At 40.5% G+C, this 9,065-nt stretch overlaps 1 long non-coding RNA gene across 1 annotated transcript; it reads left to right on the top strand.

The window, feature by feature from the left end:
• Positions 1–231: 231 nt before the first annotated feature.
• LOC109323775 lies at positions 232–4,104 on the top strand. The gene is made up of 2 exons (XR_002104756.1): positions 232–587; positions 2,117–4,104. It is a non-coding gene; the product is annotated as an uncharacterized LOC109323775 (long non-coding RNA).
• Positions 4,105–9,065: the final 4,961 nt, after the last annotated feature.

Genomic DNA, 9,065 nt, shown 5'->3' with positions numbered 1-9,065 from the left:
TCCTCACCAAATACGGCACCAAACAAAACTAAAACACTATGTTCCAGGATCCATGGCAATCTGTATAAAACCCATGTTTGATTATCAGGGGCAATCTTTCCTTTAGTTTGTTCAAAAGGTAATTGAGAGGTTCCACAATACTGGAGTGAACATGTCCCTCCCTGCCCAGCTCCCCTCTCCAAAAAAAAAAAAATTCTGAATACTTTAGAGACTCCTGTGTTATTGGAAAATTTGTTCTCGCTCCATTGAACAGAAAGTGCAATAATAATTGATCAGTTAAATGCTGGGAGAACACATGCCGCTCCCAGCATGGCACATTCCAATACATGTTCCAATACATTACCAAGAGAAAAGTTCCATTCACAGACTAATGATTTGCACCTACCTTTATCCCTACTAGGTGTTGATACATCTGTTGTCAACTAAAATATGTAGAGAGAAATCCTCACACCATAGAAGAAAATGGGAGTTTCAACCTTACTGATTGTGGGAGAAAGGGACAAAGAATATACATGGAGCAACATCAGGATAAAGAAGTAATGAAAACAGACCCAGGTGTACTAACTTACCACTGATGGCATAATTAGGTGAGATTCATATTCTAACACTTTGAATTGGCTGCTTGGTTTTCTTTTAACTTGATTTTTATATTTTTGTAAATGAGCTACTTGACTAGTAAAATTTGTGCCCCTCAGCTGTGATGTCATGAATTACAAGAATTTCCTTGCTCATTCTTGGAGTTATGGCATTTTTTATCATCTACTTGATTTTTTTTTAAAGTAAATTTAATTCCTTAAAATAGACATGCATGATAAAAAAAAATCCCCAACCATCATTGCATTTGTTTTCAATGGCAAATACGAATACTCCTCCCATCACAGCCCTGCCAATGGTGTCAATTAAATTTTGCAATCATAACGACTCAGATTATCAAATTGCAATTCACGCTATTACAGTTTCCCTTTAATATGTTTTTAATCCATTCTCTCCTCCATTTTCTTTTACTGATCCAAGGATAGTGTTAACGCACATCAAAAGGGATTTATTCCATTCTTGTATTGAACAGATGGCAGATAGAGGACTGTGTGAGTAAAAATGAATATAGCTGTGGGGTGTGTGCTCACTGATATTAGCTGTACTAACAGTTCTTGAGTTCCATTATGTGTCCATTTTCTTGTGAAAGCTGCTTTATGAGGATCCTACAGTTCAGTAGCTCATTGAGCTATAAGTGCCTAAATTAATTCCCCCTTTTCAAATGGATGCTAAAATTAAAAAGTGACTATTCTAGTTTGAATATGATGTTCATGTTGCCTTAGATTCACCTGTATTCACCTTGAAGCCTGATACTTCAATTCACAGGGGAAAATATTTCAAAGAGAACTTTTTTTATGCAGCTTTAATTGAGGAGTTTTGTTTTGAAGCCTTTAAATGACATCCCATGCTCCAGGCACATGGTGGCTTCCTATGTGCTAACATAGTCCACAATTCTCAGAGAAACCTGAGAACTTCAAAATCAGGCTTGCAGCGGTCTTTATTATCTGCCAGTGTTTGCTGCCACTCTGTCTTTCTTAAATGCATGAGCAGAAAAAGGAAGCTACTCTCACCATCATCATAGACAAATATGCAAAAACATGTATGTTGAAAGTACAGAAAAGGTAAAAACACACTGCTTGTAAATATGTCAAGTATTATACTGGACATCAGCCTTAAATCATGCTATGCAGTTAATCTGGAATTCAAAAGCTTCAAAAGGGGGTTTTGTTATTCTGAATGAAAGCCCATCTTAAAAAGTATTTAATTTGTAGTGCGATACATGGAGACAGAGAGAACTGTATTAGAACTTGTCTGTTCTCTGCAGGCTTGTAAGAAGTTAACTGCATAGTTATCAGGTAAGTACATGGTAATGTATGCGTTGTCATGTAATTACCAGTGTAGCTACCCTGCTGTTAACATGAAATTATGTGGATTATTTTAAGCCCATTTAACCATTGTATTCCAATGTGATTTTCATGGGAAAACCCCTTATAAGCAAAATTTCAGTTCTGAAAATGATTCATACCATGATAAAAGTCTTGGTCCTTTTTGTTTTCTTTTCTTTTGTTTTCATTTCCCTTAGCCCACTCCAGGCCACATGCACTAGGAATAGGTCTACAATGGGCAGATGCCAAGGTAATCTGTAAAATATTTTTAAAAACACCCAGAAACACAGAGTTTGCCATTGTAAGTCATGATTCACCAACTAGAACAGTAGGGGTAGAGTCTTGTATACAAATAGAGTTTTGCTGACATTAGTGCAACCCTGTGAGGGCGGATGAGTCTATATGCATGGATCTGAATGCTAAATCAGGTTCTGGTATCAGGGTTTCTTATTCATTCTGTTGTATCTAGACATTTCTACTACAAATACGTAAGAGAAAAGACAAAATCCTTCAGAATGTGCCTCCTTATTTAACTTCCAGGGGAAAACTCCATTCTGACTCTGACCTAAATTCCTGATTTCGCCACATGCTATAGGATGGACAGGGGGCTTGTACTTCAGGTTAAGCAATTGTATGTATAATATTTGAATCTGAATACTTGATGCACCATTACACATCACTTAGGGTAGAGAGGATCTGCCATTCCCACTCATCCTGGGCCAGTCCTTCATAACCGCTCTGATATTAAGCCCCATAAGTTTTGCCCAAGCACTATTAAATGAAAGAATGTTGTCAGTCAACCATTTCTGCCTGCTTATTCAGCTATCTAATGTGGCTTCTGCCACAGCAGCCATTGCCTTCACTTTTACACATGTCCAGCCTAGTTCTATCTTCTTTTCTAGATCACCATTGACATAAGGGGCATGTCCAGATGAGTTCATGTGTGTTTCCTCAGGGACAAATATGTTTCCCCGGTGCATAGCTGTGCCACTACTACTTGTCCCCAGGGTATGCCTGTGCATGCACGCTCTGGCATGCAGCAAGTGCGCCAGGTGGGATAGGAGAGGCTGGGTCCATCACCTGGGCTGACCCCACCAGCCTTACCTGGGGTCCTGAGGGCCTCCAGGGGTTGTAGCCACAACTATCTGGCAGCACAGAGCCTGGCCAGCAGCCATTGTGGCTCCGGCAACCAGGCTTTGGTTTCAGGTTGTGCATGCTGCCACCACATGTGCCACCCTGCTTTTTTCTGGTGCAGAATTTTTTGACACCAGGATCTTTCAGTGTCACACATGCCCCCCAGTGCAGTGCAGGGAACACCTGCATTTGTGGCATGTGTGGCGCCGCAGATGGGTCTGAGGGACTGCATACTGCACGTGCACATGGATCTGGGGTTCTTGAATAAATCCTTGTGGGGATTTTTTTCTAAGGTGTTTACTTTCAAAGGCTGTTAATATCAGCATTTCAGGTTTCTAACATGCTGCACAGTAATACAAATTCACTTGATTGAATTAGTATTTTCAGCATATCTGTTGTATTCTTTTAGTGATCAACCAACAGTAACCTGAAAGAGGCATTCAACAACTTTATGTTATCTTTCATCTTCTCCCTTTTCCTTAATTTGTTTCCCCTCTGTTTTGAGTTTCCATGCCAGGTACACGTCAACATTTCAAATTGTGCAGAACACTTTACCAAAAAAAGCTAAATAGTGTTAACTTGGAAGTGAATAAGATTTTTTTTGATGGAGGGATAGGGAGCTAAAAACACATTCAGCAGAAAATAATGCACTTTAAAATACAACCCTGTAATGAGAATATGACATTCAAGACAGGGAAATCCCATCTGCTGAGCTAGCTGGGAGTTAGAGAAGATGGATTTAAAATGCTTTGCTTCTCACTTTCTTGCTCTCTATTCATAGCTATGTGCTTTTTGTATGGCAAATGAATCCAACAAGGGGTCTTTCAATATCATTTCAACTTTTACTTACTTCAAATTGTTATGTTTCACTTTGCATTCATATAAACCTAGGTAACTCTTTAAATTTAGCCTATTTCTCATAGACAAATGCATTTTGGAATATAAAATAACCAAGTCAACTTGTTGCCTCCAGGTAAAAACAGACATGGCCAAATGAAGCGGATCAGCTGTGCCAGGATGTGTCCCAGAACAGCTGACCTACTACATTGGGTGAATCATACATCGTCCATCGCTCCCAGGAGGAGCTGGGGCCCAGTCCTGGAGGCTAACATTTGGAGTGTGCCTTCAGAAACAGGGAAATTTTAGATTTTCCTGGGATGGCACAGGATAAGGAATTCCCAGGGTGCACAGGATCAGGCCCCTGAATCCCTGGGAGCTCTTGCCCAGGGCTTCTGGATAGCATGGGCAGCTCTGGGCTGCCTTCAGTCTCCTACCTTAAAGAAAACAGACATCCTTTTAAAAATAACGGCATCATAAAAAATTTTTGTGGCAGCACAATGGCGATGTTGGTTTATTCTCTCATGGTTACTGGAGTTACTTCAGATTTATATGGATGGGAGAGCAACAATCAGCTCCAAATTTCTTTGCATTTCACCATTTATTCATCTGTTATTGTCAATAATAATGCAGAAGTGTAACTTCAAAAGATTAAAATTAAAGGATTTGACTGCCTTTTAGACCGAAGTTAAACTAGCCATGTTCAGTCTTGAAAGACTCATAAACAAGGAAAGACTGAAATAACTGTATAAAAAGATATTGCATTCCCTGGAAAACTGATCATTTGGTATCTTTAATTTGTGCATCTCCTCAACAATATATGGCTGATTTTACTACACATAAAAAACAAATCATGTGTTTGACATTAATGAGGCTGTATAGGCATCATTTTTTATGAGGCAGACCAATAATAATTGTATCATTGGAAAAAAAATCTAATTTTAATCTATCTGAAAAATATTGCCAAAGTTGGCTTAAAGCCACCTTTTAGAGGATGAAATCTTAGCTTTTATTTCCTTTGACATTATCAAATATTTTTCTTTTAAAAATGCAGCCTTTCATTCTAAAAGCTTATTTTTACAATGTATCTATTCATGTAACCCCTTCCCCACCATCACTGGGTACTCTCAAACAGTACTGAATATGGATACAGAGAAGATCTGCCATCCCCATTCACCCTAGACCACTCTTTTATGACCTCTCTGACATTAAGCCTGATAAGTCCCTATATAAGCACACCCCTAGCAGCTGATGGTATTTCATGGATAGAAAGCCAAGGTGAAGACCAGATCCACAGATACATTAAGCACCAAACTTCCATCTATATGAAATTAATGGAAATTCTGTGTTTAAAAATAAGTTAGATACCTAAATGCCTTTGTGAATTTGGCCTAAGTGATATACCTAAAAAAAAACCAACAAGAAGTTTGTATCAAGAACAGAAATCATATTATCTGTGCCACCTCTGGTGCCTAAATCAGAAGACCATTTCTTCCCCTCCAAATACACTTTTCTACTGATATAAAATATGGTATAGTGTTCCTTATAGATAAAACATTCTCATTCCCAGTCTCAGTCTCAGAAATTCCATATAACATTGTTCCACTTTGCTCAAATATAGATGTAACCTTTCTTTGAAGAACTGTCATTTATCCTCACTCCATCACCGTCTCACACCTAATAACTACAAATATAAAGCACATAGATGCACATCCAGACCCCATGTCAGCAAAATATTTGAGCAATGAAATTAAACATATGTCTGAAGTAAAGAATGTGGTTAAGTGTTTTGCTGGATAAAGATGGACTGCAAATCCAAACATCATTCCAGTTTCTTAGCTCACTGAGCATTCAGAACCTTTTCATGTCACGTAGGCCACGCAGTCATTACTACACAGCCATTTAGTACTTGTTTATACTAAACAGTACTGCGGGGCAGTACCACCAATGAACAGCTATTTTGTGATGCTACTGTGCAGTAGCTTAATACTATTGTGCAGCAGCATCATGTCGTGCTTTCTGTCATGCAATGCTACTGCACAGTAGTCTTGGGATACTGCAGAGTTTTATGTAGATGCAGCCAGTTTTTCTAAATGGTACCTCCTTCACAAAGAAGGACCAAAATATGTGACTTTGCTTCATAGCCCTATGGCCACAATATCAAGCAATATCTGAAATATCCAATAGGATATGGATATATACCAATATATCCAATAAGAATCCAGATGGTTCATATAAGGATGGTTTACAACCCCCTTAGTTCACAGCAGATTGCCGAATTAAAAAGTAACTACTCATCTGTTAGTTGAAACTTTTATTTCAAACAGCACTGGATTTCCAATCAGCTCATGTACACCTGTCATCCCACACGGCTGATCAGAAGAGTGGAGCCTTTTGAAATAAAAGTCATAGCAAACAACTGGAGCACCTCACTAAAACCACACAGCCGTTTGCTTCATCTCAATACACATGACTAGTCTGTAAACCCTCAATTTGCAGTGTGACTCATGGGCAATTAGAGTAATGGCAAGGGCTACTTTTAGAGGCTTTTTTAGTTATGATAGGATTATGGTCTTTTGGATGCCAGGCTTTGGAGGTTCAATGTCTCCAGGAGCCAGGACTGGCAGGGTCACCAGAAAGGCTTAGTTCTAGAGATACTGGCAGGTTTCCAGGAGGGCTATGGCATAGCCAGATGAGAGGGTAAAAAATATTTACTTTTTCTATTTTTCTGTCTTCAAATATATAGTCAGTTTTGTCTGTTTTTGTTATTCTTTTATCCTATGTAATAAATAGGGCCTGGTTTAAATTGCAGGCCCAGCTCACTAACATCGTGGCCTGATTGTGGTGGAGATCATGATTTTTGTGCCCAGATTGTGGTGCCCCCACTTTCACCCAGATTGACTGAGGGGGCAGGTTTAGGGCAAGGTTTAATTGCAGCAGCAGAGGCCTTGCACCCAAGGCCTTTGTTTACTGCTGAAAAGTGCCTGGAGGCTGCCTTGGCAGACGGCCCTGGCATCGGATAAGGGAGGGGCTATTTGCATGCGTATTCTCATGTGTGTATTCTCTCCCCCTGCCCCTAACCCCCAGCACTCTAGTTTTCCCACCCACAGCAGCTAACAACCTCTACCCTATATGTGCCAGGGCCATCTGCCAAGGCAGCCCCCAGGTGGTCCCCCCCCACCCCAGTTTTTCCTCCCGGGGGAGCAATCAGCCCCTCTCCAACCCATCCCCAAATTGTTTCTTTCCCTGTCCCTTTTCCAACCCCTTCTCCCCTCCCCTGTGCTGCTAGGCTTTTGCTGCTGGCTGGGGAATGCTTTCCCCAGCCTGCAGCAGCCATCTTGTTTCAATGAAATGCCATGATATGGCCCCTCGCTAAACTCCCCAGCAAATGGCCACATCATGGCATTTTGTTACAAATCATATTTTTTCAGGAAAACAACTTAATTTTGTGATTTTCACCAAAAAAATGTGAAACTGTGATTTAAATCAGGCCCTAGTAATAAATACTTTTATTATTTGTCTCCTTGCTGATTGCCTGTGAAAAGAATGATCTCTTGGCAAGTGATAATCCAGGCTAGCCCTTTTTAAGGAAAGGGGGAACCTAGAATTTCTTTTACATCCCAAAAGTAAAAGTTTAGGTTTACACCTAAACCTGGCAGAGATTCCCTAGCTGAAGCTGGAAAGTCCAGTATGAGGGCAGTGCATGGGCAACTGGTGTCACCTTAGTCAGGCAAGGCACATGCCCCCCAGCGACCAGTCAGCGACTGGGGAGGGTCCCCCCACAACTAATCTTGCTGACTGGGGGAGTCCCCCCATGGGCAATCTCACTGAATGGGTGGGGTCCCCTGTGGCTGATTGCACTGACCAGCAAGTGGCCGCAGCACTCCCAGAAGTAGCTGTGGCACTTCATCTGGTGCTTGCACACCCTGGACACTGCTTGCAGAATGGGTATCAGTGCTCCCACCTGCCCCCCTAACAGCATGGCCTGTCAGGGGGTGCACCAGCAGTCTTGGGGCATACACATCGCCACTGGGGCAGTGGAACTGAGACTTGCTGCGTTATGGAGTTATCCCAGAGCAACTGGGACTGGGGACTGACTGGCTAAGCAGCAGCTCTGCAGAAAAGGACCTGAGGGTTACAGTGGACAAGAAGCTGAATGTCCTCTTGTTGCAAAGAAAACTAATGTCATACTGAGCTGCACAACAGACAGTGCAGTGTGGAGAAACTTGGGACTCTGGGGGTCCTCTATGGATGGATTTGTCACAATAACTATTGTGTATGATTTCTGTTGTTTTGGGGGAAAAAACATTCTGTTAGTGAAGACAAATCCTAAAACATCTCTGGGAAGCTGCTACAAACTGTAGATATTTTTAAGGAAAAGGTATTTTTCTATTTGGGGGCAGGCAGAGGAGGTGTGTCTATATCCTGATTTATTATTGCTACATGCTTGTTACCTTTAGGGAGAAGGGAGAACAGAGTTTCTGCATCTGTTGAGTAATACTCATTGGTATAGGGAGATTATATGTTTTCCGAGAGCTGAAGCAATTGTGATATCACTCATTTGTGATTATCACATTCTTCCTTTTTTGCTGGCACTGCTGAAAGGAAAGAAGAGAATATAAAATAGCAGAATCTGCATACAACCTGTTTAGCTCTCTACAAGTTGCAATAGCTGTTTTTTCTATCACCTTAATTATACCTTTCAAACACTGAATCCTTTCTGTAATTTATTATTGTGTAATGTTGTTATTTTAGAAGACAGTTTGAAAAACGTGTTTGTTGGACAAAAAGCCTTCTGTTTTCTTCTTCAGTTTGAGGTAATGGTTTGCCTGCATCAGAAACCTCTCTAATAATTGTAGAAAGTCAAGAGAAAACCTTAATTGAATTTTAACAACAAATGAGATTGTTCCAATTAGTATCAGAGTGATCCATATATATTGTTGCAAGTCCTGTTTGTGCTGTAAGTTTCTCTCTATATATTTGTCACTGCTGCCCAAGATATTATAAAAATACTTATTTCAAATTTATTTACATTTGTCATCATGGTGGCTATTAATTATAATCCCCATTTACAAGCCTCTGCACCTCACCATCATAATGACTTCTAAATGGAGGTGTGATATGAAAAGCAGCACCCTTTCTCTTTCAGTCAAAAGTAAGCCCTGTCAGGATTCA

The sequence above is a fragment of the Crocodylus porosus genome, unplaced genomic scaffold (genome assembly GCF_001723895.1).
Source record: "Crocodylus porosus isolate Cpor-Errol unplaced genomic scaffold, CroPor_comp1, whole genome shotgun sequence".
Taxonomy (NCBI): Eukaryota; Metazoa; Chordata; order Crocodylia; family Crocodylidae; genus Crocodylus; species Crocodylus porosus.
This window is presented reverse-complemented; position numbering and strand designations above follow the sequence as displayed.